At 39.6% G+C, this 22,940-nt stretch overlaps 1 protein-coding gene across 14 annotated transcripts in view; it reads left to right on the top strand.

Annotated features, from left to right (window-relative positions):
- The window catches only part of LOC105233578 (FERM domain-containing protein 5), a 753,696-nt gene that overhangs the window by 31,481 nt on the left and 699,275 nt on the right, over positions 1-22,940 (top strand). The window contains exon 2 of one of the 14 annotated variants that reach the window (XM_049462601.1): positions 21,408-21,738. The exons of the other annotated variants lie outside the window; for them this stretch is intronic. The gene's annotated coding sequence lies outside the window, so the exon portion shown is untranslated. The remainder of the gene's footprint in view (positions 1-21,407; positions 21,739-22,940) is intronic. 14 annotated transcript variants of the gene reach the window in all.

Genomic DNA, 22,940 nt, shown 5'->3' on the forward strand with positions numbered 1-22,940 from the left:
CAACATTCTAGAAATTCTGACGCTACCACATACTAACACATTTTATATACACAAACAAAATACGTTAATTTTTCAAAGTAAAATTTTCAAAGTGTTATTGTATAAGAGTCATTGAATACCATTGGAGTAATAAAGGCTTTTAACGCTGAAATTGATAACTCCGACGTGATTACTGAGGATAGCGTCAAACTAAACCCCAAGTTTTCACATGTTACTATATGTAACACAAAAATTACTCTCGATCACTCATCTGTTCGCCATGAGCAAAATCAACAAGATCAAAGGGTAGCAGAGACGCAACAACAGCGGCGAGACGACCTGCTGCTACAGAGTTCCTTGTTATCCGGAGAAGCTCAGAACGTGCTTTTCAGTGACACAGCAACTGGCATTCCTGTCACAGACAACAGACCATCTGGTACAAACATTATTTTCAATGCGGTACAAGGCAACTGCAACAATCACTATCCGTATCGCAACGTTCAGTCTTTTAACGATGCACAAGTTACGGCAGTCACACAACTCAGACTCCCTGAATTCTGAATCAAGGCTCCGAACTCTGGTTCATTCAGGTGGGGGCCCACCTATGGTCGCGAAACATCAGCAACGACAATACTACGTCCCAGGCAGTCGTCGGCGCTTTGAAGCCAGCAATACTCAAGAAGGTGTCGGACATCATCAGGGAACCACCAGCACCGACGTACAGTCTGCGATTATTGGGGCTGACTTCATCGTATATTATGGCCTCCTGAAAGACCTAAAAAACATCGACTGATCGACACGTTAACATCACTCACTATGACGGGAGAAGTTGCTTAAACCACGGAAGATGGTATTTCGACAGTGGACCACCAAGCCCTTTTCAACACTCATACCAATAATACGTATGCCAACCTACTAAATCGTTTTATTGATATCATCATACCCAGGGTCACATCGGCCTCTCATAGCATGGCTGACGTGGCTGACCACGGGCCTTCCGTTAATTGAACGAGTCCACCGACTGGTCGGTGACAAACTAAAAGCAGCAAAAGATGACATCAACCTGCTCCTAGATCTTGGGATAATTCGACTTTCTAGCAGCAACCAGTCCTATCCACAGCCAGTCCATATATGCAGCCAGTCCTATCCACATGGTAGCCAAGAAACTGGGGGGATGGCGAACTACTGGAGACTTCAGGTGACTGAAGCGAAAACAGACCCTGACTGCTACCCATTACCTGTCGCTGAAGACTTATTTGAGCGCCTCCGCGGAAAGGAAATTTTTTCAACAATCGATCTCGCTAGTGCATATTCAATCCTGTCATTCCCCAAGCCTGAGAGCATCATCGATCTCCGTAGATTCCTGGTGATGATCAATTACTTCCGCAAATGTATTTCCAATGCTTCACAACTACAGGCACCATTAAAAAGGCTCAAAAGTCCCTAGAAGACTATAAGAAGAGTGTTGCAGCAGCAACTAAAGCAACATTCCTTTCATCTACCGCCTCTCTCTCTCACTCACAACTGACTCCGAATCAGCCGTAGGTGCATCGTTAGAGCAGTTTGAGGATAGCATCTGGAAGCCAATGTATTTTTCTCCAGAAAGCTCAGCCCCACTGAGGTGAAGTACAGCACGTACGACATAGAGCTATTAGCAGTATTTGCGGCCATTAAATTTTTCCGACATACAATACTGGAGGGACGCCACTTTAACCTGCGCTTTTGCCCAGAGAGTTAGCAGAGCTTCACCACGACAGCTAAACCAACTCGATTATATCTCCCAGTTCACCACGGAGATCATTTACCTCAATGTTGAAGAAAATGTGGTGGTGGACGACTCATTCACGATCAGTACCATTAGAATGCTGACCATTATGATTGCCGAAAGAATTTAGCATGAGCAGCAAGTGGATGAAGAACTCCAGCAGCTTATTCGCAACAACAACACGACTTTGAAATTCCTACATCTATCAATTGACGAAAACACCTCAATTTATTGTGACATATTATTCGGTGTGGTAAGACCTTTCATTCCCAAAAATTTTCACCGAGTGCCCTTCGACACAGTCCATAGACTCTCTCATTCCAGCGGTCGAGTTATAGCCCGCACACTCAAGCAAAAGTGCATTTGGCCGAACATCAAGAAGGACACACTGAACTGGTCCCGCAACTGCATACGATGCCAACGCCCTAAGATTCAGCGTCACAATCGCCTCACACCTAAACACATTGACGTACCTGACGCTAAATTCAACCATGTAAACTTCGACCTCATTGAACTTCCAGCCCCCAGTCATATCAGGTACTGTTTAACAATCGGAAATAGATTTTCCAGATGGCCCGTTGCTGTTCCTCTGAAGGACATGACAGCTGACGTCGTTTGCACTGCTTTCTACTCGAACTGAATTACTCAGTTCGGCACACCGCTGATCATCACCACAGATAAAGGAACCCAGCTTGAGTCTGCGGTCTTAATGGATTTGACACGGCTGATTGGTACCCATCGCATAAGAACAAATGGGCTGGTAGAGAGGTGGCACAGAACGCTCAAGGCAGCTCTAATATGAAACTCTGTTTCTCTTTGGCCGGAAGTTCTTCCAACGGTGCTCCTAGAACTTTACACGTGCTGTAAAGAAGACCTAAACGCTTCACCTGCTGCCCTTGCGTTTGGCACAGTTTACTTGTGCCCGGAGAATTTTTCGTTTCTGAGAACATGCCACTGGACCTTGAGATCTTCGTCGAGAAATTTCGTGTGCATATTAGAGGATTAAGACTCACACTAAATCTCGAATTTTCATCCTGAAAAACTGCCACACTTCCTCTCACGACTTCTTTTTCTGGACTGGATGTTGCTAGCGGCAGCGATGTTGACTCCATCGCTGCTGCCAACGACATCTCTGCTGCGTCAACACCTACTTCCTTCATGGGAATGAGCTGCCGTTGCCTCCTCTGCACCAGGCAATTGAACGCAGGCAAAATGCCTACGCATTCACAACAGGTAACGCGTGCGAATCATTTAAAGTGGTGCAAACAAAGAAAATAAATACTAATAATTAACATTTAAATGCTTAAATACAAAATAAATATATAATATTTGGACACGTATATACATACGTACACATATATTGACGTGAAAGAAAAAGGGAAAGAGGGTTTCGTGATAGCGTCTATGATCGCATCACTTAAACATTAAGGTGCAATTTTTGTAAAAATTGGTTATATATAAAAATAAAAAAGGGGATCAAACGATTTGCGGTAGCGTTTAGAGTATATCTTATATAAATATTAAACATTAAGGTGAATTTTTTTAATAATTTGCAAAAGCAAAAAAAAAATACAATTCGGTCAGTGTGTTTTCACACAGTTTTCAGACTCTCGTTTGCAAAAAACACTGTGCTCATTACGAATATTATCGGTTAGACTTTCGTATAATTGGAAATCGATATTTTTATTCCGTTTTCGTAATCGATTCCTATTATATCTGTTATCGTTCTTTTTCGAAATTTTAATTTTAACAAACAAAAATGAGCAAGCCAAAGCCAACTATCGCCAACCTCTCTCCAAGTAAGGAGTTGATCGACTTAAAATCATTAAAGCGTCAAAGGGCGCTGGCGAAAAGGAGCATTTTGCATATAAAGACGGGCCTTTTTGAAAAAACCATGTCGTTAGATCCAATTGAGTTGGAATGTCGTCTCGACATATTAAACTCACACAGTGAAAAGTTGATGAAGTGTCAATCTAAAATTGAAGAGATTAATGAAGACGACATGGCCCGAGGGGAGTTAGAGGACATAATTGTAGAAACAAAATCTATAATTAAAACAATTTTAGCAAAAAGTAGAACGTCTATTGCGGGCACATCTTTCATAACATCTCACAGCTCAAGGCTCCGAATTTAAAAATTTTATGAGTTTGTTTGAGAGTCTGGTTCACAATAATCCAAATATCCCAGATATTGAAAAATTTAACCATCTGGTTAATCTGGGTAGGGTAAAAGCCTTTCAAATGTCGGATGAAAATTATTCGAAGGCGTTAGCAACAACAAATGTTTGATATTCTTCAATATAATTTCGAAACTTTTTGAGTTGCCAACTATCCAAAAGCCATCGGCACCCTCATTGTGAGCGATGGTCGATGAAATGTCGGGGGTGTATGACTCATTGCTATCGCTGGGCAATGAGAAACAAAGTACAAATGCGATTATAATACACATGGTCATGACAAAAGTAGACTCTGCCACCCGATCAAAGTGGGAAGCACAGCTGGATTACGACAAGCTACCACTACGGAAGGACTGTGAAGCCACCCTGAATAGAAGATTTCAGCAATTATCAGCAGAAGGAGCGTCATGTTCGAGAACGAAGCCCGGAGCTGCAATCAGCACGAGTCACATGACAGGAACCAAATCGGACAGGACCAAATCGTCGTTAGTAGCTGCAAATACAAAGCAGCCTCTTTGCCAACAGTGTAAATCAAAGGACCACTACATATCTGCTTGCCCCACTTTTAAAACTCTCTCTGTGCAACAGAGATTTGAGTATGTCAAATCGGTGCCCTTATGCATAAATTGTTTTCGTAAGGGACATACGGTTTCCAAGTGCAGAGCGGGTCGGGTTCGTGTGGGCAATCGATCCCATCATATGCTATTTCATCAGTACCCCGTTTCCTTTGCTGTTGAATCTCATCCGCAACCAACAACAACTACACATGCATTGCATACATCGAGTATGCCGGATCGGGTAATGTTGGCAACAGCAATTATTCTGGTGAGGACCAGCTGTGGGGAGTACCTACCTGCAAGAGCCTTACTGGACTCCGGATCACAAGTCAATTTTATGACAGAGCATTTGGCCCAAAAACTGCGGATTCGTCGACAAAACCAGAATCTTAAATATTATAGGAATTGGAAATTCCAGTACGAAAGTCGGGGCCAAATTAAGCGCGTTTATTACAAAAGTCGCGGGTTAATAACTATGAATTTTCGGCGGAATTCTGGATTATGCGATGCATTTCGGCTAATCATCCAGACCATACCATTAACGTTAATGGTTGGAAAATTCCGCACAATTTTAATTTGGCGGGTCCAGAATTTCACATATCCCAAAAGATTGGCATCTTATTGGGTGCAGAAACCTTTTTCGATCGTTAACGGTTGGCCAAATTAAAATTGGCCTTAATCAACCGACGCTACAGAAAACTTTTTTGGGATGGATTGTGTCTGGCAAATATGTTAGCAGTCTTAGTCCTCCTCCCGAGACAACTAGCACACTATGCCAAACTGAAGACGACTTAACGTCCATAGATTCAGTAGTCCAAAAATTCTGGGTTCTGGTGGAACTTCCTTCAGAAACAAATGGCAACAAGTTAACACCAGAACAAAAAGAGTGCGAACAATTTTGGTTAACACAACTGAAGTATTGCCTTCAGGAAGGCTTCAAGTCAGAATGGCCCAACAAACAATAAGATCACGAGTGAGCCACACTATTTCATTCCGCATCAATGCGTTTTAAGACCCGAAAGCACAACAACCAAATTACGTGTTGTTTTTGACGCTTCGAGTCATTAAGCTTCAATGACAAAAATTCTACTAAAACGTTGAGAATCCATTAGTTGCCGAAAGAGGATTTGTTTCGATTTGTCCTAGATGACAATTTTAATGATTTGCGAGCCACTAAAAGAAACATATTATCAGTTTCTGCTCGCCTTTTCGATCCTCTTGGATTATTAGCCCCACTAGTTACCAAAGCAAAAATCTTATTACAAGAGCTCTGGATTCAAAAACTAGATTGGGATGAATCGATTCCATTGCGCCTCGACACTAGCTGGCAGAATTTCAAAGCCAACCTAATGCAACTTTCAACAATTAGCATTCCTCGATACGTGAATCTAGAGTCGAGTGCTATCTACCAAATACATGGCTTCTCCGACGCTTCAATAAGAGCGTACGGATGCTGCATATACATACGAAGACAATCTGCTAGTGGTGTCAAATGTACACTGCTTGCTGCAAAGTCTAGAATGGCTCCGCTGAAGACCAAATCTTTTCCGCGTCTTCAGCTCTCGGCAGCACATTTTCCTTCAAAATTATGGTCAAGAGTTGCGCCTATGTTGAATCGCCATTTCGAAAAAATTACATTTTGGACAGATTCTGAAATTGTTTTACGTTGGATAAAAACACATCCCTCCTCATTACATACCTTCGTCGCAAATAGAGTGTCCCAAAACCAAGAGTTGACTGACAAAGTGCATTGGCGGCATATACCAACAAAACAAAATCCTGCGGATCTAGTGTCTCGGGGTTGTAACGTGGACGAATTAAATAATTCGAGCGCTACGACCCTTCCTTATATGTAGCGTAGATTTTTGTGGTCCAATATATACAACATTAAAAATACGTGGTCGACCACCCGTGAAAACTTATATTGCAGTTTTTGCGTGCTTTACTTCTAAAGGAGTACACTTAGAATTAGTTTCTGACTTATCGACTAATACATTTATTTTTGCCCTAAAAAGCTTCATTGGTCGCCGAGGGATTCCGCAGAAAAAATACAGCGACAACGCAACCAATTTCGTCGGCGCCGACCGCAAGCTGTGCGAGCTGAAAGAGTCATTTCTAGCTCAGTCAACGGAAGTGAAGGGATTCGCCGCAGAAGAAGGATTCAGCTTCACCTTTATACCACCCAGGGCGCCGGCAACGCTCTTCTCACCGCAGAAGAGCTGTAAACAGTACTAGCCGAAGCGGAAGCCATTCTCAACTCGCGTCCACTAGCACCGTTGAGCCAGGACCCCTACGATGGAGAAGTACTAACTCCAACACATTTGCTGATCGGTTGCCCAGCGCAGTACCAGCGGACATAATTCGTTGTTGCGAGACATGGCAACTTGTTTGCAGTCTCAAGCAACAATTTTGGCAGCAGTGATCCAAAACGTACTGCACGAGCCTTCAGCAGCGCAACAAATGGCTACATCCGGAGCAGAATCTGCAGGCCGGCGACCTCGTCCTCGTACACGAAGACAACACACCACCGCAACAGTGAGTACTAGGACGGGTCGCCGCAACGGTACGGCAAGACGGCAAGGTGCGAGTGGCAGACGTGACAACGAAAGCAGGCACAATCAAGCGGCCAATTCATAAGCTCGCCCTGCTACCAATCAACGTTGAAGGATCATGATCCTGTCAAGGCGGCCGGTCTTGTGTCAAGCGACACCCTTTAAACATAAATACTATTTCCAAACATAATACTAAACTAATGTATATGAATTAATTTTATATTAAATATTTGAATTAAAATGTTAAAGTATATTTTATACTAGCTTCTTACCCGCGGCTTCGCCCCCAGTGGAGCCATTAAATAAGTATGAGAGATAAAGGGTAAAGGTATAATAATAGAAATGAGTCTAAAGGACAACTAAATTTTATTGGTTGGCTGAGATCAACAATTTTTAAAAGTTACTACAGACAATGAAGTTTCAACACCTTAAAATATGCGTATTGAAATGCAACAAAAAATGTTAAAATATATTTCACCGTAACAAAAATAAATAATTCTGAATTCTAACAATTTAAAAAAAACAAAACACAAAGTGTTAATCTAGTATATTTTTGTAGACCATGTTATAAGTTTTCCCGTCGGGTGCAAATATGTGCAAATTCTGGGCATTAGATACACGTGATCAGGCTACATAAAGTTGACCATGAGAGAAGCATGGGTTTTCTAAATGCACTCCTGCTACCTGTAACGCTTGTCCTTGTGCCTTCTTTATAGTAACATCAAAGCTAAGCTTGACGGGAAACTGAACCCTTTTAAATTTGAATGGAAAGTCAGTGGGAACAATTGGTATCCGAGGTATTATAACACTATTTCTCTTACCGACACCTGTTAAAATAGTAGCACCAAGTATATTCTGTCCCAATTTTGTTATCCGAAGTTTTGTTCCATTACATAGCAGAGGAGCATAAGCATTACTGGTACATTTAGTTTCAATTGAAGTTTATGTGACAGTACACCCGATAGTTCAAGTGAATTTAAAAACTCCACAGGATATGAAGTACTTAGTTCCGTATCTTTAATTGTATCCATTGACAAATATTCCTTAACTTTTCCCTGAACCTCGTTTAATATTGTTCTTGCACACAACCACTGATCACTACACAAATTTTGTCGCAATTCCGGAAAAACATTAGCAATGAAATCCACATCACTTTCTACTAAATTACAAAATTCTCTTGACAGTAATATGTAGCCTTCAACGTCAACATCTAAACAACCATCACCAATTTTCAACAACATTTCTGCGTAAAGTCCTGAATCCACGTCATTATGAAGATGCACTCTCATATTCGTTTTCAGGCGGTGTTTTTCAACTGTCGACCATAAGCGTGATGATTTAATTCACGCTTAAATTTCATCTGCTGGTGTCCCCCTCTGAATCACTGGGAGGGTTTGACGGAAATCACCAGTCAATAAAACTACCATGCCATTTTGGATATACCAGATTTTCGCTCCCGAGGCATAAGAAAAGCAGAGTAAGAATTAACATCAGCGAGTAAGATCTAAAATAATAAAATGACTGCTAACTACAAAAATTACGGATTACCTCAAAAATTTGAATAGTTTTATAGCATGTAACGACAGAAGAAAATAACAATAAATATAGAAAAATTAATATTATTATGTTAATACAACTCTAACAAATAATTTCGACCAAATTAGTTATCACAAAAACTGTACTCACGGACTTTTTTTTAGATCATTAAAAGAAAAATAATTCTTTCATACATAACTTTTGTGTATCTTGAAGCGCTTTCGCAGCGCAAGGAACGGAAGCCCTCAAAGATAAATAATTTCCCCCGTTTTTTACACATTTACCACTGTTTCTTCACTCCTATTGGTCGCAGCGTGATGCTATATAGCCTATAACCTTCCTCGATAAATGGACTATCCAGCACAAAAAGAATTACTCAACCAGTAGTTTCGGAGATTAGCGCGTTCAAACAAACAAACTCTTCAGCTTTATAATATTAGTATAGAAAAAGTACTCACCCTAATAATACTGCTGTATATACTCACCATAAGTTTCTACCATAATGTAATGAAATGAGTTCTACTTTCCCTTTTTTGTAAATACATACTTACGCGTCCCGTTAGTTTAAGCCGTTAGGTTAAGGTTTAGGCTAAGTCATAAAATTCCTGAAATAAAGAATTCAATTGCGTAAGAAGAGCAATCGCGATCGGTTTTACTTTTAACGTTATTCCAGGCACAGACAAATTATTTAGTTCACGCATTCCCAAGTGTTAATTACTCATTTCAAAAAAGCTTGCTTTCAGCATGCTCACACGAGGTTTAAAAATTAAGTAATAAGACTGATTTTATTGCCGGTGCACAGTGTTGCGAAACCGGAATTTTTTGGAAATCATATTGCCTAAACTGTAATTTTAATTGTATCGATGAGAAACTTCTACAGATTGGTCAGAATGAAATGCCAAACAGAATGAGTGAAAAAAAAATTTACACCGAAAAAAATTGTTGGGTCAAATTTTCAACAAAGGTCAAAAAAAAAAAAAGTTGTTCGAAAAATTTACAAAAAAAATTTATTTTAATTCTTCTTTTATTTCTGATAAATACTCTATGATTAGTTTTTTAAATAAAGTATAGGGTAGTCCGAACAAGAATTATAAATGTAAAATTTTTATGATTTTTTGATATTTGTTGAAAAACTCTGAAATTTTATATAAAACCAAAATCTATTTCATTTCTTATTTGAAAGGTGGCAATAAAAGCTTTAATTTGATACCGGTTTGAAGTCAATAGCTTCAGTTTTAAGAGAGTTATGCTCATTTTTGTGGAGTGCTAGAATAGATGTAGAATAAAAAAAAAATTGAAGATACTATTTTATAACACAGGCACATTTTATTGCATTCTACAGAAAAATTACAAATTATCAGTCATCTACCAATAAGTTCATTGCTTCCTCTGATAATTTCAGGTGTTTCTTCTCCTTCAGTATTCTCCTACTTGTGATTGCGGGATCAGAATTGGCGAGCAGATAATGTAATATGTTTTCACAATTGTCTTTTCTTGATGTTTTCCTCGCATGGTAAAGCCTTGTGTTTCTGAAGTCCTTGTTTCCTGCTTCCAATGCTTCTTCTGATAGTTGCCCAATGGGGACCAAAAATTAACGATTTGTTTCAGCTCCATGAATAAGAATCTTGTGGACAGTTGGTGGCATATAATGCCACGAATATTTCTTTACATAGAGACCAGCAGTTTCTTTTCCGTACTTAGAGAACTTATCGCAGTCTATCTTATACCCAGAAGTTTTATAAAAACAAAGGGGGAGAAAGAGAGAGCGAAAGAGAAAGAATAAAATAGTAAAACAACAGAGAGAGAGAAAGGTACCACCACAAACTAAAAGAAAACACTATATAAAGATGGACACGCATGCGGACTAATTAGTGACAAAAAAGAAAAGATGGCGATTAGCCGAAACCGGTCTGAAAATAATAAAAATTTGACGTGGGATGACGGAAAGTCACCCAAAAACCAATATGATTAAATTATTCAATAAGTTATTCCAAGAATTTCCGTTCTATTTCTATGAAATAAATACTGAGAGTGATATACTAAAATCGCTATAACTCCCAGGAGGGCAAGTATGGGCAGCTGATTTTTTCACAGTTCGTTGAAAACAAATTATGTAACATTTCTGTAGTAGTTTGGAACTGGGACTCTCTGGGACTTTTTAGATATTGCTTATCTAACCCAAATTTAAAGGAAAAATGGATCTTTAGACGGGTTTTCGCTCTAAAAAAGGTGCATATGAAAATGTCTCAAACAACATTCCTTTATTTTACAGAAGATACTTGTCCGAAGGCAGATTTTTTTTCCGAATCAAAATATCTGTCACCAAAATCAAATGAGATCATTTTGAATACAGCCCTGAAATCCCCTCTTTTCGTGAAAATTTTGTATATTTGATTTCTAAAATCAATTAAAAATCAACGGGCCAACATAAAAATAAGCTTTATGTGTTTTTTGTTTACTTGGAATGTCTGTGACAAAATTGCATCATTAAAAACACTGAAAAAAATAATCGGAGAAAAGTTACTTTTCCACTAGCCGCAACACAGTGCGGTGGTAAAACTGTGACCTTGAGTATCCCTTTCTCTTTTTCCGGCATCCCTCCACTCTCCATTGATATGTGTACCATCGCTCTAGCTTGTTTAGTTCACCTGCTGTGTCAAGTTGAGTAGACGTGTGTTTGTAGTGTTCGTCACGAAAATGGAAAAACGAAATCAAGAGCAACGCGTCGCGATAAAATTTTGCGCCAGTTTGGGCGAAACAGCTTCGGAAACGTACGCTAAAATTGATAGTGCTCTTAGTCGTGCCCAGGTGTTTCGATGGCACAAAGAGTTTAAGGAAGGGCGTGAATGTGTGGAAGACGAGGCGCGGAGTGGGAGATCAGTCGAGATGATTATTGCCTTTTTTGATAGCCGTGGAATAATCCACAAAAAATTCGTTCCACCGGAGACAGCGTCACGATAACGCGCCGTGGCACACGTGTCCCAGTATTTGGCCTCTAAAGTGATCGCCGTGTTGCAACAGTCGCATTCACAACACAGTTTCGAGTCTTTGGTCACAAAATATTATCTCAAATTTGTGACCTCATAGTTAGCAGGTCACAAAACTAAAAAGAGCTCTTGTTTGCAATTTTGAATATACTGAATAGACATCATCATATTTATATTTCATAAATATTCTGAAACAAAGTCAACATACATATATTTTTATTTTTTTTTTGGTAATTATGCTTTTTGGCTGTGATATAGAAAATTTAATATCTGTTATCAACATATTTATTTTGATAATTAAATGTAATAGATTTTTGTGACTGTCACTTACAGAATTGTAAAATCGTCTCAAATATTAGAAATTGCCTCTAATTTAAATCTCAATTTTAGAGACTTGTGATTTGAAGCCCTTAAGAGATTGAAATTGGGTTACAACTGTTTACGTATGTGTCATTCTATTCGACAGTGTTCATCTGGCAATTGCCGAAATTGTGGTCGTAAGTACTAGCCGCAGTGGCTAGGCTCCTCGCTGCCAATCCAAAGCCGACAACCCCTTAAGCAACAGCGGGTCCATATGCCTTGGGAAATCTTAAATACGAACAAATCGGTTGTATTCGCATCACATCCGTTATATAATCGTCGTTCCAACGGGCACGCTATTTTGTTACTTGAACGATTCAGTAGTATTACTCGATTGTTGCGAACATTGGCCTTTATACCGCAATGGTTAAGAAAGCGTCGACACTTTCATCAACTGGTGATCGTTCCTCAGGAACTGAACGACGCACATAGGAGCATTTACCCTCAAAAACTGGACAAAATTGAAAATTAAAAACTTCAGCGATGGTACTCAAAATTGATTTTTTTGGTACCTAAATAACCGTTCTACAATGAACCGATTAAATGAATGACCTTCAGGCCGCTATATTGCCACACAAGTAGTCGGAACCTAAACTTCGATCAGAACGTACGTGCTTATTTGCGAAACTCTCCATTGTTCTCGAAATTGCAAGTGTTTTTTTTATTGCGTGAACGGAATTCTTGAAAATATTTTTTATGGATTCAAGACAACATATGTACATGCCAGTATTTATTATGTGTGTATTTATTTTTTTATTAAGTACTGAAATCCTGCTTAATTATTCTGACCGATTTCGAATTCAAAATTTGGAACGTAACATTATTTTCATTTTCCTGTGTCACTTCTTCACTTCAAAGGGCGAAATCGGACTACAACCACGCCTACTTCCAATTATAACACAATTTAAAATTCCATTTGATTCTTTCACTTTCCAGTACAAAAATAAAGAATTAATTAATATAACGGAATAAAATTTTGCGGTAATAATTTCCTTAAATAAGCCACCTTTTGACCAAAAATTGTCTAAGTCCAACCAAAACTCTTCAAGCCCCTAGGTACCGAATATGGGAACTCGATACCAATAGTTGTCTTTTGACCGAAAATATCGTTCAATGTGTGAGATATGAGATTGAAATTCACACAGAATCCTTTTCTGACAATAGTAATTGTGTCAAAAATGGGTTGAATCGGGTCAATATTTTCCTGAGCCCCCATATATCTAATAGAAAGATTTTAGAACTTCTAGGTCCCTTTATGTTGGATATATCCGCCAATATTTGAGTCAAGTCTCAATGAAAAATGCAGAACATATTTTATTCATAACAGTGTATCTTTGCGCCTAAAATAGATACAATTGCGGAAAAACTTGACCCTTCCAACACAATCCCCCTGCCTATATAACTAATACCAAGATTTTCTGACATCCACATGACCTTGCTTCATATGATTGCTGATTGTATGTAAGATACCTAAATGAAACCGAGGGAACATTTTTTTGAGTATGTGACATATTAATAGTATGTGAGATAAGCAAAAATAGATAAATTCTGGTTTCGCACTACCCCCTTCTCAAATATATTCAATATAAAATTTTCGGTTGCACCCGAACTTAGTCGTTCCTTACTCATTTTATTTTAATATATTGCATTATTATATTTAATCACGCAATTTTATTATTTTCATTCATAAAATCATTTTAAATAATTTTGTCCGGTTTTCGAGACCAAATGCTCTTATGTGCGACGTACACTATAATCCGTTTGGTGCAAGAGGAACGTTTTGCAGATGAAATCCGACAATTGAAGTCTAGTTCAGGTTTGGCATCTTCCAGTCGAATTATACCTTTAAACCCATTTATAAACAAGAACCGAAACATACGTGTTGGAGGATGCATTGAAAACACCAAACTAGGACATGATCAACGATTCCCGTTGGTCAAGCTTTTACTACATTAGGCACATGAGGCAACACTGCATGCAGGAGCGCTACTCATTACACATTCATCGTCGCCGTGTCTGGATTCTGGATGACAGGTTCGCAGTCAGGAGTTTTAACCATAACTGTTTTGTATGTCGTCGTCACAAAAGATAACAGACAGAGGATTAGAGCCGTTAGGCCGTTCATCACATTCGGTGTCGATGATATCACACTACGAATCGGAACAAAACGCTCTTGAACGCTCATCAGGACAAACGAGCAGAACACTAACAATGTATTTTACCGGAGTAGAAGGATTTCGAGTCGACCGACTCAAACGGCAGGATGTTTGGGATTACTTACGTTAGTTTTAAGACTATTTCCCTATAGTATTAAGTCTGATCTGGCAATACTGTTTTGGCATTCACTTCTATTTGTTCATATTTCAAAAGTTAAGGTATTTTAAATTCCGTTTTACTGCTATAAATATCGCATGAGTGCTGATTGTACTTATCTCTTGTTTTGTGTCAAGCAAACAGTTTTCAATAATACTAACGCAATAAAGTATTGAGAATTTAACCCGCTGCTAAATTAATTATTTAACCGTGTTCATTTCTGAATGTGCCAACATCTTGAAATCATTCACTGCAATAAGGGGTTAATTTTCTGTACCTTCTTTTAGGTATATTTCATTATAATACATTTCTAGGACATTTTTAAGTCCACTTTGCTCAAAAACATCATCTCCTCTTTGATTTTCTTCAACAAATATACGATATGTTATTCAAGTCTGTTCGTTATCGTTTCAAAATATAGGATTTACTTAGAACTAACTAGATGTTGTTGTTGCTACTGTGGCTGTTTAGCTTTTGCCTTTGCTGCCACTGCTGTACGCTTGGCACACTGTTTGTTTTGTTTTTTTTTAGGAACTCTGCGTTCTGAATATTTTTGAAACTGAATTTATCTTTGTTTCTTTTTTGTATTATATTTTTTTAGTCAAACTATATATTTACTTTGATTGAGCAGCTTAATCGCGTTGTCTGCACTTTTAGTTTTTTCTTACGAGGAAACATCCCCAAATGGGTTGAGGCTGATCGACTTCGCTGGGGCCCGAAATATGGTTATCTATAGTACTAGATTACAACATAAGAAAATTCATCAAGCTACCTGGCTGTCTCCGGATCTAAAAACTACCAACCAGATCGATCATGTTGTGATAGACGGAAGACACGTCTCCAGTGTTTTAGATGTGCGTGCGCTCCGAGGTCCCAACATCGACTCGGACCACTATCTTGTTGCAGCTAAGATTCGCACCCGCCTCTGTGCAGCAAAAAACGCACACCAACAAACACAAGGAAGGTTCGACGTCGAGAAACTGCAATCACAACAGACAACCGAACGATTTTCTACTCGGCTTGCACTCCTGCTCTCTGAGAGCACTCGTCAACAACTCGGTATAAGGGAACTGTGGGACGGCATTTGAAACTCCTTACATACAGCTGAAACCGAAACCATTGGTTTTCGAAAAATGCAAAAGAACACCTGGTACGACGAGGAGTGCCGTGTCGCAGCGGAAAGAAAACAGGCTGCCTACCTCGCAACGTTACGATCGACCACAACACGTGCGGGATGGGAGAGATACCGAGAGTTGAAGAGGGAAGCGAGACGCATTTGTAGACAGAAAAAGAAAGAGGCCGAAATGCGTGAGTGCGAAGAGCTTGATAAGCTGACCGACAGGGGCAATGCTCGAAAATTCTACGATAAAATGCGGCTGCCGGAGCATTATCTTATAGAACCCCCAAAGGTGATCTGGTCACCGATGCCCAGAGCATACTTAAATTATGGAGGGAACTCTTTTCGAGCCTGCTGAATGGCAGTGAACGCAAAACGCCAGGAGAAGGCCAACCCGATTCCCCAATCGATGACGATGGAGCAGACGTTCCATTACCCGACCACGAAGAAGTTCGAATAGCAATTGCCCTCCTGAAGAACAACAAAGGAGCAGGGGCTGATGGATTGCCGGCCAAGCTACTCAAACACGGCGGCGAAGAACTGATAAGGGGCATGCATAAGCTCCTTTGTAAAATATGATCGGACGAAAGTATGCCCAACGATTGGCATTTAAGTGTGCTATGCCCAATTCATAAAGAAGGAGACCCCACAATCTGCGCCAACTACCGTGGGATTAGCCTCCTCAACGTCGCATATAAGGTTCTGTCGAGCGTATTGTGTGAAAGATTAAAGCCCACCGTCAACAAACTGATTGGACCTTATCAGTGTGGCTTTAGACCTGGTAAATCAACAACCGACCAGATATTCACCATGCGCCAAATCTTGGAAAAGACCCGTGAAAGGAGAATCGACTCGCACCACCTCTTTGTCGATTTCAAAGCTGCTTTGGACAGCACGAAAAGGAGCTGCCTTTATGCCGCGATGTCTGAATTTGGTATCCACGAAAAACTAATACGGCTGTGTAAACTGACGTTGAGCAGCACCAAAAGTTCCGTCAAGATCGGGAAGGACCTCTCCGATCCATTCGATACCAAACGAGATTTCAGACAAGACAATGATATTGATATCATCGGCCTCAACACCCGCGCCGTTAGTTCTGCTTTCTCCAGACTGAACAAGGAAGCAACGCAAATGGGTCTGGCAGTGAACGAGGGCAAGACGAAATATCTCCTGTCATCAAACAAACAGTCGTCGCACTCGCGGCTTGGCTCTCACGTCACTGTTGAAAAGAAGGAACGACTGGCGCGCGATTGTTAACTCGGCTATAATCGCGAAAGCGGTGTCTACGCCAATTAAGAAGAAGAAGATAGTCTTTATTTATTATTATATTTCTATTTAGTATTTTTACTTTATTTCCTTTCCCTTTTCCCTTTATTTTAAGTCTTCTGCGACTATTTGTATTTTTATTTTATTTCTTTCTCCTATTGCATACATGCTTGTATTATTGTCTGAATATATTTAAACAGTTTTTTCTTTAAATGTGTTTGAAGCTCAGTTAATTCTTCATCTTGATTTTCACTGTTTGACTTTTCGGGATGTTTTACCGAATAAAAATCATTATCAACATTCACATCCTCTTTCAGCCAATATCGAATAGTTATCATTCATGTTGCCGGTAAATTTATCGGCTGCCGTTGTATATATAGTACAACATTTTGGTTCCACAATATTTGTTTTTATTTATTATTTTTATTCTGCTGGTATAAAACTTCAGCTGGCTTTTTTTTGTTGGAATTTTTTTTTTAATATAATACTGCCTTCGGCAGACGTTGTAGAACTTGTCTGTTCTTCAATTTTAAAGTTTTTTTATTTTTAATATTGCCGGTACTTTCTTCGGTTGGCGCCTTAGGACTTTCTTGTCCCAAAGTTCTTAATAAAAATTAAATCATTGAGAAAATGTATTATCTCTATTTTTTTATTTTCATAAATTATTTTCCGATACATATGTAGGCTGCTATATATATTGCTGGACTAGGCAACACTAAGTGTTGCCAGGTGCAATCTGACATTTCCATTGGAAAGTTTGACATTTTTTAGCATAACATCACTCAGAACGTTTTGTCATTTAATCGTGAATTGTTTTATTTACAGGGAATTAAAAAAATAATCTCGGCCAAAAAATGGAATTAACTCGTGAACATTTTCGTGCGATCATTTTTTACAACTTTCGACGTGGATTATCACGACAAGAGTGCATCGATGAACTAAACTCTTTGTATGGCTATGAAGCACCATCCTATAGCTCTGTGAAAAACTGTTACAACGAATTCAGATAGAGGCATGCCTATGCATTTCTCCCACCAGCATACATTCGATATTGCATGAACACCTGGCCATAAAAAAGGTTTGTTCTCGTTGGATCCCGCACAATTTGACAATCGCTCAAAAAAAGGCTCGTGTGGATTGGTGTAAAGAAATGCTGAAAAAATACGATCCCGGTGCTTCAAAAGACGTTTATAAGATCGTCACAGGTGACGAATCATGGATCTATGCGTATGAGCCCGAAACAAAACAACAATCGACCGTGTGGGCCTTCCAGGACGAGAAAAACAGAAAAAAAAACATTTTCGTTGATAAATATTCCTATTTGCATTATTAGGCCAGAAATACATATATATAGCAGCCGTCGTATCAACTGTGGCTCCGATTTTATTTAAAAAAATTAATTCCAATTAAGAGATCGCTCTCTAAGTTATCAATTTCATAAAAACACAAGAAGGCTCAATAGATTAATATTATGAAAATATTTTATAATGGTGAACTATTAATGGTTCTTACCCTCTTTTAATTAGTAATATGTTTTTGTTATTATAAATTCCAGTTCGTATACCCCGTATCTTTTAAACTTCTAATTACTTGCTCGGTTTTCATATCTGTTTTTATAATATGATTTTCACCAATGTTATTAATTCTTTGAATTTTTGGTTGAGGCTATGTGCTTGCTTGTGCACTTTCATTTTGGCTCTTTAGTATATTTGTTTGTTGATAATTGGTTTGCCAAAACTATCTGTTACTCCTAGCCTATGCTTGATTTGTTTGTAAAGGCCCGAGGTTATTTATTATTTGAACTGATTGTCCACGTCCACTGATTCTGCACGATTAGGATATTTATACTCTAAATAGGGTATATTAAGTTTGCCACGAAATTTGTAACACCCAGAAGGAAGCGTCGGAGACCCTATAAAGTATATACTATATATTGTATAAATGATCAGTATATTGAGCTGAGTAGATTTAGCCATGTTCGTCTGTTTGAATATATACGAAGTAGCCTTCTGTTTTTAAGATATCGTTTTGAAATTTTGCAAACGTCATTTTCTCTTCAAGAAGCTGCTCATTTGTCGGAACTGCCGATATCGGCCATACAAACTGAACGATCGGAATCAAGTTATTGTATGGAAAACTGTCACATTTGACAATGTATCTTCACAAAAGTTGGTACCGGTTATTTTCTAAGATAATAATGTAATATACGATGAAATTGATCGGCTTACTATTGCATATAGCTGCCATATAAACTGAACTATCGGAATTTAGTGATGGTATGGAAAACTTTTGCATTTGGCAAGATATATTCACGAAATTTGGTATAGATTATTTTCTAAGACAGTAATGTAATCTCCGAAGTAATTGTTTAGACCAATGCCTCCGCCCCATGTACATAGCAGGACGAGAATGGTGAGGGACTAGTAGCGTTTAAACGAGAGAGGACTTTACTTTTCAATTGCCTACTCTGTCCAAAGTAGCAACTGTTGGAGAGGGTCGTTTTGCGTCCGATTTCAAGGCTGATATTATTTTTGGTGTGATCAATCAGTTTGTTAACGGCGAGCTTCAGTTTTTCACTCAATATACTTAATAAGACTTTATATTCGATATTATGGAGGCTTATCCTAAGGTCATTGGGGCAGATTGTGGGGTCCACCTTTATGTGGATTGGGCAGAGTACATTTAGGTTCCAATCATCGGACATGCTTTCATTCGACCTTATCTTGCAAAGAAGCTGATGCATGCACCTTTTCCGAAGGCTGCCGAATTTGAATAGCTCTGCCGATAACCCATCGGCTTCTGCCGCTTTGTTGTTCTTCAGCCGGGTAATTGCTATTTGAACCTCGTCAAAGTCGGACAATAGAATATCTATTCCACCATCAAAATTTGGGAAATAAGGCTCGCCATTTCCAGATGTTACATTTTCTTCGCCGTTCAGCAATCATAAGAAGTGTTCCCTCCATAACTTTGGTATGCTCTGAACATCAACCTTCTTCTTCTTCTTCTTAATTGGCCTAGACACCGCTTATGCGATTATAGCCGAGTCAACAACAGCGCGCCAGTCGTTTCTTCTTTTCGCTACGTGGCGCCAATTGGATATTCCAAGCGAGGCCAGGTCCTTCTCCACTTGGTCCTTCCAACGGAGTGGAGGTCTTCCTCTTCCTCTACTTCCCGCGGCGGGTACTGCGTCGAATACTTTCAGAGCTGGAGTGTTTTCTATGTCAATGTCGTCGTATATCTCGTACAGCTCATCGTTCCATCGAATGCGATATTCGCCGTGGCCAACGCGCAAAGGATCATAAATCTTTCGCAGAACTTTTCTCTCGAAAACTCGCAACGTCGACTCATCTGTTGTTGACATCGCCCAGGCCTCTGCACCATATAGCAGGACGGGAATTATGAGTGACTTATAGAGTTTGGTTTTTGTTTGTCGAGAGAGGACTTTGCTTCTCAATTGCCTACTTAGTCCGAAGTAGCACCTGTTGGCAAGAGTTATCCTGCGTTGGTTTTCTAGGCTGACATTGTTGGTGGTGTTTACGCTGGTTCCAAGATAGACGAAATTATCTACAATTTCAAAGTTATGACTGTCAACAGTGACGTGAGTGCCAAGTCGTGAGTGCGACGACTGTTTGTTTGATGACAGGAGATATTTCGTCTTGCCCTCGTTCACTGCCAGACCCATTTGCGTTGCTTCCTTGTCCAGTCTGGAGAAAGCAGAACTAACGGCGCGGGTGTTGAGGCCGATGATATCAATATCATCGGCATACGGCAGCAGTTGACCACTAGACCACAACTTTGGGCCCTACAAAAGTATGCTTCGGACTTAAAACTTTCCTTTAGTCGCCGCTTCTTTTCGTTGAATTTTCAAGCAATACTCCTGTTGGTCAGCTTGTCAAACTCTTCACATTCACGCATTTGGCTTGCAAACGTGTCTCACTTCCTTCTTCAACTAGGTTGTCAGCTTTCTCTCCACGGCGACATGACCAGCAGTTCTTTTGATGTTAAAACCAATGATTCCGCTGTACGTAAGTAGTTTGAAATGGCGTTCTACAGTTTCCTTATATCGAGTTGCCTATTTGAAATTATTACGTTTGCTATGATCGTCATCAAAAGTAGGGTATTTCATCCGAGGCTATTTTTTCTTTTTCATAAAATGAATTTCCGTGAGGGTCCCATACCGAGCACATAACCTCGCTAGGCGAGTACATAAAGTTTTCTACACATTTATACAGCAAGATGTAAGAGCATTAGACTTCAGCAAACTCTTAAACCGAAAATGTCGGAGTGGTTCCGCTGAAGCTTCCTCTGTTTTAGTTGTAACCTCAGGCTCCACACGGGTTGGCTAACGCCCCGGTTGGGTACACGGCGAGGAAGCAAGTTAAGGAATTGGGTCATACGACTGTAACTGCAGAAGCATGACTATACCCCATTGCACCCCTGAATTTTTACTATATGCGACCTGGTCTACGAAAAGGGAGCTAACGTGCGAAAACTAGTTTTTTTGGGAAACAGCTGTTAAAAATAAACGTCGTTTCGTCAGTTTCTCGTTATCTCATTAATTGTTTTGACACCTAAGCCCCCTTTCCGTAGACCAGGTCACATATACTAATTTAGACTGTTCTCATTGACGTTGGAGATTAATAAAAAGCCGATATTAGCATTTTTTCTCGCCACAACTGCGTTATGTAGGATACGACAGCCTCACTCCACATATTTTTTTTTTATTTTATATATATTTAATTTTACTTAAAATTGCTTTAAATTTTCATTTCTTATTTGTTTAATATTTGCATTTTTAGGGTTAGAGATATCTAAATCAGCTGTGATAATGTGATATATTTCCTATCTGACAAACAGACTGAGTAATCCGTCTGTCAGCCCTTTAGGAAATTTCACAAAGGGAGATCTTGAGTAGATGAATGCAAATTATCTCAATGACGTGCTAAACAAGTCTCATTTTTGTATGACGAATTTTTGCTACATAACGGTTTCCTAATCGGCTTGGTTTTCGGAAAATGCAAAAGAACAGCTACTACGATGACGAAGGCCATGTCTCAGTGGAGAGGTCCTGAGAGCTGAAGAAGGAAGCAAGACACATTTGCAGACAAACAAAGAGAGAGGCCGAAATGTGTGAGTATGATGAGCTTGACAAGCTGGCCGACAAGGGCAATGCTCGAAAATTCCACGAAAAGATGCTACAACTAACAAAAGGCGGCTTTAGGCCTGTTAAATCAGCAACTAACCAGATATTCACCATGCGCCAAATCTTGGAAAGGACCAGGGAAAAGAGAATCGACAATCACCATTCGTCGATTTCAATGCTGCCTTTGACAGCACGAAAAGTAGCTGCTTTTATGCCACGTTGAGCAACACCAAAAGCTTCGTCAGGACCTCTCCGATATCAAACAAGGTTTCAGACAAAGCGACTCTCTTTGGTGTGACTACTTCGGTAGAAAATAATTCTAGCTGCAGAACTAAACCGAGAACTAAAGAATGTACAGCTGTTGGAGTTTGTTGACGATATTGATATCATTGGCCTTAACAGCCGCGCCGTTAGTTCTGCTTTCTCCAGAATGGATAAGGCAGCGAAGCAAATGGGTCTGGTGGAGAAAGAAGGCAAGACGAAATATTTCCTGTCATCAAACTGTCGCACTCTCAACTTGGCACTCAAGTTATGGTTTAGGAAAATAAAAAAAAGCTTCGGCCTTTTTTTTCACACGACCGTCTTTATTAAAGTGAATCATAGGACTAAATAACTTTCCATTTCTTATTAGTTTTCTTACTACTTATCCTAATGCTAACTGGACTAACATTCCTCTCTTCTAATATTAGGATTAACTGTTTTGTCGTTCCATATTAGCTTGTTTATATATACTTATGTATACGAGTATATATATTATATATATATATGTATCTTCTTCTTTACTGGCGTAGACACCGCTTGCGCGATTATAGCCGAGTCAACAACAGCACGCCAGTCGTTTCTTCTCTTCGCTACGTGGCGCCAATTGGATATTCCAAGCGAAGCCAGGTCTTTTTCCACTTGGTCCTTCCAACGGAGTGGAGGTCTTCCTCTTCCTCTGCTTCCAGCAGCGGGTATTGCGTCGAGTACTTTCAGAGCTGGAGTGTTTTCACCCATCCGGACAACATGACCTAGCCAGCGTAGCCGCTGTCTTTGAATTCGCTGAGCTATGTCAATGTCGTCGTATATCTCGTACAGCTCATCGTTCCATCGAGTGCGATTTTCGCCGTGGCCAACGCGCAAATGACCATAAATCTTTCGCAGAACTTTTCTCTCGAAAACTCGCAACGTCGACTCATCGGTTGTTGTC

The sequence above is a fragment of the Bactrocera dorsalis genome, chromosome 1 (assembly GCF_023373825.1).
Source record: "Bactrocera dorsalis isolate Fly_Bdor chromosome 1, ASM2337382v1, whole genome shotgun sequence".
Taxonomy (NCBI): domain Eukaryota; kingdom Metazoa; phylum Arthropoda; class Insecta; order Diptera; family Tephritidae; genus Bactrocera; species Bactrocera dorsalis.